General features: G+C 43.3%; 1 protein-coding gene and 1 pseudogene across 1 annotated transcript in view; one reads left to right on the top strand and one right to left on the bottom strand.

Annotated features, from left to right (window-relative positions):
- LOC141126579 (uncharacterized) overlaps positions 1–16,438 on the top strand; it is a 927,381-nt gene that overhangs the window by 527,238 nt on the left and 383,705 nt on the right. The window lies entirely within an intron of this gene.
- The window catches only part of LOC141126578 (uncharacterized), a 1,610,887-nt pseudogene that overhangs the window by 1,531,271 nt on the left and 63,178 nt on the right, over positions 1–16,438 (bottom strand).

Below are 16,438 nucleotides of genomic sequence, written 5' to 3'. Positions count from 1 at the left end.
GTCAAGACACACGTTTTTTTCTGTCCCTCCTCACTTAAAAGACTGAAAAGTTACAAAAAAACCAAAAAACTTGTTTTATTAAGTTAATGTTATATTGTTGCTGTGTTTTATTATTAACCGTAGTTGTTTGCTTTGTAGGATAGCCACTCAGCTGCAGCACTGATCTGTTTATTCTGACAGCAGCAGGATGTTGCTCTCAGAATACATATGTCAGTGCTTGCAGCACTGCAGGAGGAGATTTTTTTATCCACAGTTATAAAAGAAGCGTATGCCCAAGCCTGAGGAACCTGAAATGGGCGGATCGCTCCTATGCTTCGGCATATCATTTTTTCACTTTTATTCTGGCAGGGATTTCTTCATTCACATTGATCGATTGTTCAACCCACAGGCTACATGAAAAAAAAAAAAAAGAACATTACATATGTCCAACAAGGATCAGCAGCACACCGGTATGTCACTGGACTTTAAGTGGTTATACTGGGATAATACCTGCAGCTGTAGGCATCATCCTGGCATTGTCTGTTCAGCCAGCAGTCAGATTTGTTGTAAAAGCAATCATAGAAGCTAATTAGCCACTGGATTGCTTTAGCAATTATCAGCAGAGGTTATCTCCCTCACCTCCTTTCACGGCTTTCTCAGGCTCTGACCGTAGAGCTGATCAGAGACCGGAACAGCTCCAATCATCTCTATGGTCGAAGAAACTGGAAGATTTGAGTATTTCATCACCTCCACTCAGATCAGGGGGAGTAATTCTAGCACTAGACCTCCTGTGTAAAACTAAAGTGGTAACCTTTAAAGGCTTTTAGAACGTTGCCTATGGATATTAAAAACGTACATAGTTTGTCACTGTTGCACGGGCGTGCGCAATATTAAAGAGTTGTTTTCCCAAAAAAATGTGAAAACCTGCTGCACAAATACCGTGTGACATGCCATGGGTATATGTGGATTTACACCCCAAAACACATTCTGCTACTTTTGTGTGCATGCGAGAGACATTTTGTCAGCCTAGCGACATACAGGAGCCCAAAATACAAAAATCACCTTCAGGCTTTCAAAGGGCGTATTTCCTCAGTTCACTTCCTGACTACCTATCACAGTTTTGGAGGTACTGAAATGCCAGAATAGTACAAAACACACCCTAATGATCCCTTTTTGTAAAGTAGACACCCACATGAATTGGATAAGAGGCATGGTGAGTATTTTGCAGATCTCAATTGTTGGCACAAGTTTTGGATAATGAAGAACAAAAACAGAAAAGTATTTTTTATTTTAATTTTTCAAAACCTTGTGACAAAAAATTACATTTGCAAAATACTTACCATGCCTCCTATCCAATATTTCGGGGTGTCTACTTTCCAAAAGTGGTCATTTCTGGGGGGGGGGTGTGGTTGTACTATCCTGTCATTTCAGGGCCTCCGAATCTGTGATAGGTAGTGAGGAAGCAATATGAGGAAATCTGCCATTTGAAAGCCTAAAGGTAGTCCTTGTTTTTTTTTGCCCCTATATGTGTCTAGGCTCCCAAAAAGCCACACACATGTGGTATTTCTCGGGAGATGTAAAGGAATGTTTTTTGGAGTGAATTTTCACATATACCCATGGCATGTCACATGGTATTTGCGCAGAGTTTTTTAAATGCACTTTTTTTGGGGGAAAAAAATACACTTTTTCTTGCATTTTATTGCACAAAAACACAGTACATGACCCAATTATAAATACTTTTTTTTCCCCAAAAAACTGTTGGCAAAAAAAAAATAAAAAAAATATTCCATGGATTCAACATGCCTCTCAGCAAATAGCTTGGGGTGTCTACTTTCTGAAAAGGGGTCAGTGTGCTATTCTGGTATTTTAGGGCTTCTGAAAGTATAATAATAGGGAGTCAAGAAGTCAAATGAAGAAATAATGCCCTTTTTATTTTTATCTTTTAATTGCCATTTTTATTATATTTTTATATTTTCATGTCTTTTCATATCTATTTTTTCATCTTTATTTCATTTTATATTTAAATGTATCTTTATTTTCATTTTTATTTTCATTTCTATTTCACTTCAATTTTAATTTCATTTTTGTATTGCTTCTTTCATACACCATCCATCTTTAATGATTGGCCATTCTCATACATTCATACAAGGAATTTATTATATATTTTTTCTTTTCACATATATAATTTCCGTTATCAATCGATGTATCGATGGAATCATAACAGTTTTGTTCCTCTTACCTTACCACTCCAAGCATTCCGCTTTTTCCATCATCACCTCTTATATTTTATACTTTATTCATCATGTTTTTGGTTTTTCACCACTTGTTATTTAACAATTTTCCATCATAGTCCCATTCCTTCATTCTAGCATATATAATAGCCTTAGATACTATTTTACATTGTGTCAGTGTAACAGCTTGATTTCTATTAGGGCTCAGTGTGTGTTATCTCCGGCCTATCATGGGACTGGGAGCATAATTTATACCATTTCAAAGATGGCCCCACCAGAGCCTGAGGAAGAAGCACGCATGCTTTGAACGTACGCACCCTCCCGCTGACAATCCGGAAGTGAGGACATGCAGCAAGCGTTTCGGTGTCCACGGATCCCTTTCCCCGGATACTGCAGGCATTGGATTCCACCACTGCTTTCACCACCGAGGACGGTTTCCAGGCTCACACCGGTCCCAGCTCTGCATCCTCTGGATAGTGCGGATGACACCTATCATATATGCCTGTTTATCCCATCTGTTTGTAAGTGTATTCGACATTTTTTATATATTGAATTTATTAGATTTTAACATACTACGCTTAGAAGGCACCGCTTTCTTCTCCTCAATGCCCTTTGAAAGCCTGAAGGTGGTCATTGGACCCCTATGCAGCTAGGCTACCAAAAGTCTCACACATGTGATGTCCCCAAACTTGAAAGAAGTAGCATAATAGGTTTTTGGGTGTAATTCCACATATACCCATGGCTTGTGTGAAAAATATCTTATTAAAGTGACAACTTTGTGTAAAAAAAAAGGAAAATTTTTTGGCCATTTTTAAAAAAACTTGTGACAAAAATTACAATCTTCCATGGGCTCACCATGCCTCTCAGCAAATTCCTAGGGGTGTCTACTTTCTAAAAAGGGGCATTTTTCATTTTTTTGTACTACCGTGGCATTTTAGCACCTCAAGAAAATGTGATAGGTAGTCAGAAAGTAACAGCTGAGTAAATTCCAGTATATTGTACCATAGTTTGTAGATACTATAACTATCACACAAGCCAATTAATATACACTTATTGGGATTTTTATTTTTACCAAAGACACGTAGCAGAATACATTTTGGCATAAATTTTTAACAAAATTTTATTTTATTGGATATTTGCATAACAGAAAGTAGAAAATATTTTTTTTCAAAAATGTTGTGATTTTTTAGTTTATATTGCAAAACATAAAAAACCCAGTGGTGAACAAATAACACCAAAAGAAAGCTCTATTTGTGTGAACAGAAAGACATACATTTTATTTGGATACAGTGCTGCCGAGCAATTACCAGTTAAACTAGTGTAGTGTTGAATAGTAAAAAAATGCTCTGGTCATGAAAGGATAAAACCCACCTGAGCTCAAGTGGTTAAAAAAGTGTCCCTGGCAGACAATATTTACTTAAGGAAAAAAAAAAAGAGAAGAACTGACCAGAGTCATTAAAGAGAACCCCAATGAATGAGTATCTTGTATAGCGCTACCTATGTGAACTGAATCGCCTCAGGAAGCTTTTTGCCACCGCTGTCCATCTGCGGTATAGCGCAGTCCTTTACCCCATGGGGTCCTGACATGCTTACATACACATACAACATACACATATTTGGCCAATTTCTTTCGACAGGATCTAATTAACCTACCAGCATGTCTTTGGAGTGTGGGAGGAAACCGGAGTACCCGGAGGAAACCCACGCAGGCACAGGGGGAACATGCAAACTCCAGGCAGATGGTGTCTTGGTCGAGATTTGAACCAGCAACCCTATTGCTGCTAGGTGAAAGTGCTACCCACTACACCACTGTGCTGCCTGTGAGAGGGATTTCAGTTCCCCAGAAGATGTTGTAGATGTTGTAGGAATATGGCCACACAATCAGCAGTTTTTAAAGTTCAGATCCCCTGCAGTTGTAGTATGTGAGTAGTCTATGGAGATGAGCAATAGCTGGACAGAGAAACAATGTAATAAGGATATCAAATCTCCTGATGAAATCTCTTAAACTTGTAGCAGGACAAGATGGAACACAAGTGGCTAGCTGGGCTTAAGTGGTTCTGTCAAACATATCTCATAAAAAAGCAGCAATACACTGTCCTTACTGGACTTTCTCCATGGCTGTTGTCCCAAATGCAGTCCTACCTGCAAAGCTCTCATCCATGAGAGAAGGTGAAGCGTGGAAATAAAGCATTGGTCATTGGAGGGAAGGTGGTACATGTGAAGGGATGTGTGGAGAAATGGAGCTTAGCTGGAGCCCTCAAGACAGACTGATATAGCAATAGTCAGGAGAATCTAGAAAAGTCTCTCCCACTGATACTTTGGAGGCTTGGCACAATGCTACTTGACTAATACCCAGTCTTTGTAATGAGGCAGTGTTGGTCATGTATTAGCTCAAGATCTGGCAATGAAGATGTTGATGATGATGGAATGCATTCAGTTAAAGCTCCATAAGAAGGATAAATATGAAAATCATAGGGAAATACAATTCAATCATTGATGATTGCCGGAAAAACTGTCAAAAGGGTAAAATAGTCTAGGGCTGCTACCACTTTAACATCTCCTTTCTCCCTGTTACCTCCTGCAGCTGAAGCCTGTGAATCCTCTTTTGTGTGATAAGGTGTGACTTATGTAAAAAAATCTTTATGATACTCAAAGCAAGAGATGTCTTTTCTATAGTGTGGATCCTTTTGAGTATGATAAGGTGTCCTCTCTGTGTAAAGATATGTCTCATTCAGAATACTAAAATGACTTCTCTCCAGTGTGAATCCTCTGGTGTCTGATAAGGCTTGACTTCTGTGTAAAAACTTTGTCACATTCAGAACACTGATATGGCTTCTCTCCAGTGTGAACTATCTGGTGCATGATAAGGCTTTCTTTGTATGTAAAAGCTTTCCCACATTCAGAACACGGATATGGCTTTTCTCCAGTGTGAATCCTCTGGTGTCTGTTAAGCATGCTCTTCTTTATAAAACCTTTTCCACATTCAGAACACTGATATGGCTTCTCTCCAGTGTGAATCCTTTGGTGTGCAAAAAATTCTGTCTTCCTTGTAAAAGCTTTGTCACATTCAGAACACTCATATGGCTTCTCTTCAGTGTGAATCATTTTGTGTGTGATAAGCTCTCGCTTGGTTATAAAAGCTTTGTCACATTCAGAACACGGATATGGCTTCTCTCCAGTGTGGACCCTCTCATGTCCGATAAGATTTGACCTTACTGTAAAAGATTTGTCACATTCTGAACACTGATATGGCATCTCTCCAGTGTGGATTCTCTGGTGTCTAAGAAGGCAGGACTTTGTTGTAAAAGTTTTGTCACATTCAGGACACTTATACGGCTTCTCTCCAGTGTGAAACCTCTGGTGTGTAACAAGACGATCCTTCTTTGTAAAAGCTTTGTCACATTCAGAACACTGGTATGGCTTCTCTCCAGTGTGACTCATCTTGTGTCTGATAAGATAATCCTTCTTTGTAAAAGTTTTGTCACATTCAGGACACTTATACGGCTTCTCTCCAGTGTGAATCATTGTGTGTATGATAAGATGACCCTTCTGTGTAAAAGTTTTATCACATTCAGAACACTGATATGGCTTCTCTCCAGTGTGAATCATCTTGTGTGTGATAAGATTACCCTTCGTTGTAAAAGATTTGTTACATTCAGAACACTGAAAAGGATTCTTTTCAGTGTGAACTTTCTGGTGTGTGATATGTTTTGCCGTCATTGTAAAATCTTTATTATATTCCAAACAAGAAATCTCTTCTGAAATGACTCCTCTTATGTATACATGGTTTGGACTTTACTATAAAGCCATTGTCACTTCCAGAACACTAAAATGACTTCTCTCCTGTTGTCCTCTGAGGTTGGATCAATGTTGAAGGGGATCCAAAACATTTATGACATTTAGAACACGGATATGACTTGTGTCCTGTGTGATGTGCAAAAAGACTTTCAGTCACATAAGACACCCATAAGTCTTGTTTCGCATGTGGCTTAGTTGTGAATACCAATGTGACCGAAAACTTCATCAAGCCACCTGTACAGAAAAAAAAAAATAAAAATCAGAATTCTATATAAAGAGCTAAATAAAGTTTCTTTGTATTTTTTTAATCAAACAGAACATTTATTGAAACAGTCAAAACATTCCAGAGTGGACAAATGAGTACAATTAGCATTACATTGCATCATCAGGTACATTGTCAGATAAGGAAATGTACATCCAAAGTCAAGAATTATGTGACAGCATATAACACAAGACAGCCTAATGCTATTGGGGTTTACAGCCATCATGGTCCACTCGCAATAGAACTTCAAAATGTATAAGAATACACCCTGCATCACATTAACATTTTTATACAATACCCCCTCCGGAAGATTTCACCCCCCCTTTTATTTTTTTACACAAATGGAGCTTTTTGCTGGTATTTGATCACTGCTGGATTTTTCATTTTTTTCGCTTTAAACAAAAAAAGACTGAACATTTTGAAAAAAAACAACAATATTTTTTACTTTCTTCTATAAAACATATTTTGCGTAAAACGTATTTTGCTATTGTACATATTTTTGGTAAAAAAAAAAACAAATAAGTTTTGGTTTGCACATTTGCGTCTACAAACTATGGTATATATACTGGAATTTGTATTTTTTTTTTTATACTAGTAATGGCCGTGATCAACGACTTATAGCGGGTCTGCGATAGTGTGGTGGACAATCTGACACTGACGGACACTTTGTGGGGACCAGTGACACTAATACAAAGATAAGTGCTAAAAATATACATTGTCACTGTACTATTGACACTGGGTAGGAAGGGCTTACCATCTAGGGGCGATCAAGGGGTTAAACACGTGTCTATCAATGCTTGGCGTTCACTGCGAGCTGTTGCTTTGCAGAGAAACAAAAAAAGGTCACATCCCCACTGACAGGACGGAGCTCTATGTTGTTTACATTCTCAGAGCTCTGTCCTACCATCATTTTCTCCGATCAGTGGGTGCCAGCGGTCAATAATTGGCTGGGACCTGCTGATCGGCTTGTGCTGTTACTTTTCTTGTCCCCTACCCAGAACAGCTGGATCACATATTAGATACGTGATTGAATGCAGGAGAGCCGATCTGCCTCCCAGTACTTCTACATGAGGCAGTCAGCAAGCAGATACTAGGTCAATGGACGGTAGACCCAGAGCACTAATTTAGCCCACATTTTATCAAATTATCTCTTGATGGTTCAGCCATTCCTGGGAACTGGGTGGGGTTGGAAATTTCCAATAAAGCAAGATAAGTTTCTGTGCCTGAAACAAGACCCTAGACCAGTGTTTCTCAGCTCTTGTCCTCAAGGCGCCCCAACAGGTCATGTTTTCAGGATTTCCCTCAGATGAAACGGCTGTGGTAATTACTAAGGCAGTGAAATTGATCAAATCACCTGTGCAAAATAACGGAAATCTTGAAAACGTGACCTGTTGGGGCACCTTGAGGACTGGAGTTGAGAAAACACTGCCCTAGACCCTGCCGCACTGGTGTGTGTCTGTGCAATCACACCATCTAAAAGGTACTCAGGACATATTGCTTAGGGTCCACGTCAGTCGGAAAAGCTTGGTTAATGGTGCGGACAATCATGTCCCAGTATCTATGCGTGATCTGTGATCTCTACTACATATCAGGTCCTGCCAAAATCCCATTCTAATCAGGGGTATAATAGGTTCTTAGCAGGATGTACAACTGGGAAAGTTCAATATTAAATATATCAAATATATAGAAAGAACATGTACAGTATGTTTAACCCCCTCATTACGGGGCACTTTACACCCTTCCTGCCCTGACCAATTTTAAGATTTCAGCACTGATGCACTTTGAATGTCATTTGCGCGGTCATGGAACACTGTACCCATATGACATTTTTATAATTTTTTTTAGACAGATAGAGCTTTATTTTGGTGGTATTTAATCATATAGTTAGGTTGAAAAAAAAGGCACAAGTCCATCTACTTCAACCAATAAACACACACCGATACAATCCCATATACACAATCCTATACCCACAGTTAATCCAGAGGAAGGCGAAAAACCCAGCAAAGCATGATCCAATTTGCTACAGCAGGGGAAAACAATTCCTTCTTGATCCCCCAAAAGGTATTCGGATATTCCCTGGATCAACTTTACCTATGAATGTTAGAACCCAGTAAGGATGGGCTCATGCGTGTTTGCAACTCCACGTGCCCGAGCCCGCCAGGAAGCTGACACTGCGCAGCACCAATCACAGGCAGTGAGACATTTCCCGATCTCTGCAGCCGTGGATCAGGAAATGTCTCACTGCCTGCGATTAGTGCGGGCACTTGGAGTTGCGAACATGCCTGAGCCCACCCTTACTGAATACTAACATTTATAGGTAAAGTTGATCCAGGGAATATCCGAATACCTTTTGGGGAGTACCCAGTTATATTCTGTACACCTAGGAAAGAATCCAGGCCTTTCTTAAAGCAATCTACTGAGCTGGCCAGAACTACCTCTGGTGGGAGTCTATTCCACATTTTCACAACTCTTACTGCGAAGAAACCTTTCCGTATTTGGAGATGAAATCTCTTTTCCTCTAGACGTAAAGAGTGCCCCCTTGTCCTCTGTGATGACCTTAAAGTGAATAACTCAACACCAAGTTCAATATATGGACCCCTAATGTATTTGTACATGGTGACCATATCCCCCCTTAATCTCCTCTTCTCAAGAGGGAATACATTCAGTTCCTCTAATCTTTCCTCATAGCTGAGCTCCTCCATGCCTCTTATCAGTTTGGTTGCGCTTCTCTGCACTTTCTCCAGTTCCCCGATATCCTTTTTGAGAACTGGAGCCTTAAACTAAACTCCATATTCCAGATGAGGCCTTACTAATGATTTGTACAGGGGCAAATACCGGACACCTACATCCCCTTCCTGTCCAGGCCATTTTTCAGCTTTCAGCACTGTCACACTTTGAATGACAATTGCGCAGTCATGCTACACTGTAACCATGTAAATTTGTATCATTTTCTTCATAGAGCTTTCTTTTGGTGGTATTTAACCACTTGCCGACTAGCCGCCGCAGTTGTACTGCGGCAGAATGGCACAGCTGGGCGAAACAACGTTATGCAACGTCGCTTCGCCCTGTGGTCTTCGGCGGCACACGCGCCCCCCGAGCCGATGCAAGTGCCTGGCGGTCTCGATCACCTGGTCACTGCAAGTTCAACGTGGCACCTCATGGCAAAGAACTTTCTGAGGATCTGAAAAAAAGAATTGTTGCTCTACATAAAGATGGCCTAGGCTATAAGAAGATTGCCAAGACCCGGAAACTGAGTTGCAGCACGGTGGCCAAGACCATACAGCGGTATAACAGGACAGGTTCCGCTCAGAACAGGCCTCGCCATGGTTGACCAAAGAAGTTGAGTGCCCATGCTCAGCGTCATATCCAGAGGTTGTCTTTGGGAAATAGACGTATGAGTGCTGCCAGCATTGCTGCAGAGGTTGTAGGGGTGGGGGGTCAGCCTGTCAGTGCTCAGACCATACGCTGCACACTGCATCAAATTGGTCTGCATGGCTGTCATCCCAGAAGGAAGCCTCTTCTAAAGATAATCCACAAGAAAGCCTGCAAATAGTTTGCTGAAGACAAGCAGTAATCAATGCATTTTTAATCACACTGATCGCTGTAAAAATGGCAATGGTCCCAAAAAATGAGTCAAATTTGTCCGATGTGTCCACCATAATGTCGCAGTCATGATAAAAATTGCAGATAGCCACCATTACTAGTAAAAAAAAAATAATAAAAATGCTATAAATCTATCCCCTATTTTGTAGACGCTATAACTTTTGCGCAAACCAATCAGTATAGGATTATTGCGATTTTTTTTACCAAAAGTATGGAGAAGAATACATATAGGCCTAAACTGAGGAAAAAAATGTTTTTTTTTTATATATTTTTGGGAGATATTTATTATAGCAAAAAGTAAAAAATAATGTGGTTTTTTTTCAAAATTGTTGCTCTTTTTTTGTTTATAGCGCAAACAATAAAAACCGCAGAGGTGATCAAATACCACCAAAAGAAATCTCTATTTGTGGGGAAAAAAGGACATCAATTTAGTTTGGGTGCAACGTCGCACGACCGCGCAATTGTCAGTTAAAGTGACGCAATGCTGAATCGCAAAAAGTGCTCTGGTCAGGAAGGGGGTAGAATCATCTGGGGCTGAAGCGGTTAATTACTTCTGGGGGGTTTTTTTAGGAAAAAATGTTTCTTAGTTTTTGTCAGTGAATTTTGTAAATAAGTAATTTTTCTCCTTCACTGATGGGCACTGATGAGGCGGCACAAATATGCCACACTTATGGGCACTGATAGGTCACACTGATATGTGGCACTATTGGGTGGCACTGATGGGCACAGATTGGCGGCACTGGTGGGCAGCAGTAATGGGCATTGATGGGCAGCAGTGACAGCCAGCACTGACTGGCATCACTAATGGCCACCGATTGCTGCCACTTATGGGCACTTATTGCTGGCACTGATGGGCACTTAATTGTAATCATGGCACTGATGATCAGTGCCCTGATTACATACCTAGATGTCCTCTGTGAGGAGATGCAACTGATCGGCTCTCCTCTCCTCACACTCTGTCAGTGTGAGGCGAGGAGCGCTGATTACCGACATCTCCGTGTTTACATGTGACCGGCTGTGGTTTGACACAGCCGATCACATGGTTAAAGAGCCGCGGCTCTTTACAGAGATCGGTGTCACGCTGTGTCCTAGCAACATGGTGGGGCCGCGAATTCCGCACTGCGGGCACGTGAGGGCAGTTTTTCTGGGAAGCCATCATATGACATCCACCCAGAACTAGGGATGAGCCGAACACCCCTGGTTCGGTTCACACCAGAACCTGCGAACGGACCAAAAGGTTGCGCAAACTTTAGAACCCCATTAAAGTCTATGGGACTCGGACGTTCGAAATCAAAAGTGCTCATTTTAAAGGCTAATTTGCATGATATTGTCCTAAAAAGGGTTTGGGGACCCGGGTCTTGCCCCAGGGGACATGTATCAATGGAAAAAAAAGTTTTAAAAATGGCCGTTTTTTCGGGAGCAGTGATTTTAATGATGCTTAAAGTGAAAAAAAGTGAAATATTCCTTTAAATATCGTACCTGGGGGGTGTCTATAATATGCCTGTAAAGTGGCACGTGTTTCCCGTGTTTAGAACAGTCCCTGCACAAAATGACATTTTTAAAGTAATAAAAGTCATATAAAACTGTTAGCGGCTTTAATGTAATGTCAGGTCCTGGCAATATGGATGAAAATCAGTGAGACAAATGGCATGGGTATCCCCCAGTCCATTACCATGCCCTTTGGGTCTTGTATGGATATTAAGGGGAACCCCACACCCAAATTTAAAAAGGAAAGGCGTGGGGCCCCCAGGCCCTATATACTCTGAACAGCAGTATACAGGCGGTGCAAACAAGACAGGGACTGTAGGTTTGTTGTTAAGTAGAATCTGTTTGTAATTTTGAATGGGTACATTTTTAACGTGTTTAGCTCCAGCCAAAAAATCAGTTTTTAAGCTTTTTGGAAAACATAGGGAAGGGTTATCACCCCTGTGACATTTGTTTTGCTGTCTGTGCTCCTCTTCAGAAGAATGAACCTCACTTTCTGTCCCAATGACAAATGTTTTTTGACAATTTGGGGTTTTTCGTGAAACAAGGATTGGTGATAAAGCATCAGTGAAGAGGAGACACATGTTTCTCATATTAACCCTTACAGGACAGAATTTCCCTTCCTAGGGGTAGATTTCATCTCACTTCCTGTTGTCTCTTTCTGTTTGTGGGTAGGAATCGTTTGTAGGTTGGATGTTTGAAAGTAGGGGCCTGCACTATATACTCAGCAGAAATTTGGGCCTTAGGTGTTGTTGTGGCCACAACACTGTAAGCCCTCACAGGGCCCTGCTGTGAAATATTAGATCAAGAATTGTAATTACATGTCCCTGTTGAACAGAACAGAAAAATTGGGCCTAAGGCACTGGTGCCACAACACTGCAACTCCTCACAGATACTCTAGTTGGAGCGCAGAAATGAGCCTTGCTGCAAAGTATTGCATCAAAAATTGTAATTACACGCCCCTGTTAAACAGGGGCTGAAAAATTGGGCCTTGGCCACTGGTGGCTGTGCCCAGAACCAAAAATATTCTTACAAGCTATCAGCATGAAAATTGAGCATGAAGAGGACTGTCACTCAGCATAACAGGATAGTCACTCAGCATCAGCATAGGCAGTCTTGAAGGGATCTCACATTAAAAAAAATCAATCGGTTACATCAGCATCAGGTGCTTGGTAGCCGGTGATCCAAGACTGATTCATTTTTATGAAGATAAGCCGAACGACCGATTTGGTGGACAGGCGCACCCTGTGAATGGTTACAAAGCCTCCAGCAGCACTGAATGTGCGTTCCGAAAGAACGCTGGATACAGGACAGGCCAGTAGCTCAATTGCATACTGTGCAAGCTCTGGCCAGTGATCCATCTTCAAGACCCAGTAACCCAGAGGATTTTCAGTGGGAAAGGTGTCCATGTCTGATCTTGCCCCTAGGTAATCCTGCACCATGTGAATCAGACGCTAGCGATGGTTGCTGGAACCGATCAGACCTTGGGGCTGCGGACTAAAAAATTGGCTAAACGTATCGGTCAGACGGGCACCTTCTCCACCGCTCCTTCTTTGACTGACCAAAGCCTCAGCAACATGTTGTCCAGGAACAGGAGTTTGTAACCTCCCAGTCTCTGGGAACGCATTGCACAGACCTTTCTGCAAGGCCTCCCGAAGATGTTTCATCCTCTGCTCCCTCTGCGATGGCAAGATAAGGTCCGCAACCTTACCATTGTAATGTGGATAAAGGAGGGTTGCCAGCCAGTATTGACCCTCTCCTTGATACCACGAATACGAGGATCCTTCCGCAGGCTTTGCAGGATCAGGGAGGCCATGCAGCGCAGGTTTGCTGAGGCATTCGGTCCTCTGGGTCACTAAGGACAACATAATCCACAGCCACCTCCTCCCAGCCACGTACAAGTCCATGTGTTTCTTGGGACTGTAAATGATCCCTTAAAGACTGCTGCTGATGCTGAATGCCAGGCTCCACCTCCATGCTGACACAATCCTCCTCCTCCTCGTCCTCTTCCTGTGTGATCGGTGGGCATGCAGGAACACTGTCTGGATAAAGGGGGCCTTGTGAGGTAATGAAGTCCTCCTCTTCCTCCCTCTGTTCTGCCTCAAGTGCCCTGTCCATTATTCCATGCAGCGTGCGCTCCAACAGGTGGACAAGAGGGACAGTGTCACTGATGCATGCACTGTCACTGCTCACCATCCTCGTGGCCTCCTCAAATGGTGACAGGACATAGGCCACTGGCGTGGGAAAAAACCCAAGGTCCCCTGACCCTGTCCTGGTGCCATAGTCGCATAGGTACTCATTGATGGCCCTCTGCTGCGTGTGCAGCCGCTGCAGCATGGCCAACATTGAGTTCCACCTGGTGGGCATGTCACAGATTAGGCGGTTCTTGGGCAGGTTAAATTCTTTTTGGAGGTCAGCCAGCCAAGCGCTGGCATTATATGACCTGCGAAAATGCACACGGACTTACCTGGCCTGCATCAGGACATCCTGTAAGCCCGGGTACCTGCCCAAGAACCGCTGTACCACCAAGTTAAGGACGTGAGCCAAACAGGGCACATGGGTCAGTTGTCCCTGTCAGAGGGCGGAGAGGAGGTTGGTGCCATTGTCGCAAACCACCATACCTGGCTTAAGCTGGCGTGGCGTCAACCACCTCTTAACCTGCCCCTGCAGAGCTGACAGAATCTCTGTCCCAGTGTGGCTCCTGTCCCCCAAGCACATCAGCTCAAGCACCGCATGGCATCTTTTGGCCTGCGTGCTTGCGTAGCCCCTTGAACACCTAAAGAGCACTGCTGGTTTGGAGGACAAATCAGCACAGGAAGAGGCCATAGAGGAAGAAGAAGAGGAGGGGGTGGAGGAGAGAGGTGTGGCAAAATCACCACTAGTAGAATTTTGGAGGCGTAGTGGCGGAACAACCTCCAACACTACTGCACCCTGTCCTGCATCCTTCCTAGCTGCCAGAAGAGTCACCCAGTGATCGGTGAAAGATAGGTAACGTCCCTGTTCATGCCTGCTGGACCATGAGCCATGGTAATATGCACCTTACCACTGACTGCCCTGTCCAGCGAGGCCAAGACATTGCCTTCCACATGCCAGTAGAGAGCCGGAATCACCTTCCATGAGAAAAAGTGGCGTTTGGGAACCCGCCACTGAGGAACAGCACATTCCACAAACTCACAGAAAGGGGCTAAGTCTACCAACTGAAAAGGCAGAAGTTGAAGTGCTAGAAATTTAGCCAAGCTATCATTCAACCGCTGGGCATGTGGATTGCTGGGAGCGAATTTCTTTCAGTGGTGCAGCAGCTGGGGCAGAGAAATTTGCCCGGTACAATCTGACGTCAGTGTACCGAAAGCAGATTGCCAGCAAGTACTTGGCTGTGACACACCTAATTCTACACCTTTATTCCTCTCAGTGCAGGTCTCAGAGAGTACTGAAGGTATAGTGGGGTTAGAGATCCCAGCTGATGAGGAGCAAGGAGAGGTCCGCTTTGTTCTTTGGTGTGGGTCTTTTAGGTGCCAACTAACTGCATGGCAGGTCGACATATGTCTGGTCAAGCATGTGGTGCCCAAGCGGGAGATGTTTTGGCCACGCGAGATATGCTTGAGACATATGTTGCAAATAGCAGCGGTGCGATCTGATGCACTTGTCTCAAAAAAGGCCCACACCAAAGAACTTTTGGAATAACGTGCAGAGACAGCAGCGCCCTGCACATGCGGAGCTCTGCGGTGTGATGCATCCTGCCTCGTTGGAGATGTGCCTCCTCCTCCTCTCTTCTATCAGGCACCCATGTGGAGTCAGTGACCTCATCATCCCCTCCCTCCTCATCACTGGAGCAAAGCTGGCAGTATACTGCAGCTGGGGGAACATGACTGCCAGATTGCTGTCCTTCTTGGGCACCCCCTCCCACGTTACTGTCTTCCTCTAGCTGGGTACCATCACCGGAGCCTTCAAAATGTTGGGAAATCCTCCTGGAGCATGTACCCAACACTGTGGTCAAACAGTTCAGGGGACTCCTCAGGAGGACATGGTGGGGCTAGGGAAGGAGTGACTGATGCCATTGAGCCGAAGTAAGAGGCCACGTTGGCAGCTGCTTTGCCAGACAAATTACCCTGAGCCTGGGTGAGAGAGGATGAGGAGGATGAGGACGGCTTGGTCAACCAACTAACCAAGTCTTCCGCATGTTGCGGCTCAACGTGGCCAGCTGCCGAAAAAAAGGACAAGCGTGTCCCACGGCCACGTGCTGATGAGGATGCATGTCTCCATGACCAGCACTGTTGCCTCTAGACACAGAGCCTGCTTGCCCTCTTTTATTGGCTTGTGACTGTCTGCCTCTCCTTGTTGGCCTTCCAGACATACTAATGGCCTGCAGTGAGATGTAGCTGCACAAAACTGGAATGTGTATATAAACTGATACTGCAGCTAGCAGAATCAACTGCCTGCCTGTGGTATTAATAGGATCAAAACAACAGCAATTGTCTTCAGGTAGCTTTAGGTGCACACTGTGCAGAGGACACACTACACTAACTGTAAATACTGCAGCTGCTTGCCTGTGGTATTAATAGGATCAGAAGAACACTAGAATGCGGCTTGACAGCTGAGGGACTCCATCTATTCCCTCCTATGTACTTTTATAAAGCTGGCCATACACTATGCAATCTGATTGTAGAATTTCCTTTAGATGTACCATCATCAGATTGTATAGTGTATGGGGATCATTACAGAACCTAGGACATACTTCTACTGATTTCAATATTACAGCTCTATCCACCTTGGGTGTTATCTGATCGCTCAGCTCCTGCACACTCTGCCAAATGAACAATCTATAGCTGTGTATTTACTGAGAACAGTGATCAGTGATTGCATAGGAAAAATGTGCACCTGATGAGGTGGGTGGAAGGGGGGAGGGTAGATGATTCAGGGTGTGTCACATCCCAAGGTGTGTCCAGGAAGTAATGGAGAAGTGATTGTACAGCCAGCTGGACACTGAGGTAAGGGGGGTGTAAGATAAATAGAAAGAAGTACATTAATGGTATATTGGTACATAGAAGGTGGGATTTAGGGGGGAAAAGGTGACTAATGCCCT

Source organism: Aquarana catesbeiana, linkage group LG02 (genome assembly GCF_042186555.1).
Source record: "Aquarana catesbeiana isolate 2022-GZ linkage group LG02, ASM4218655v1, whole genome shotgun sequence".
NCBI classification, from domain to species: Eukaryota; Metazoa; Chordata; class Amphibia; order Anura; family Ranidae; genus Aquarana; species Aquarana catesbeiana.
The sequence above is the reverse complement of the archived record's forward strand: the minus strand, read 5'-3'. Positions and strand labels throughout refer to the sequence as shown.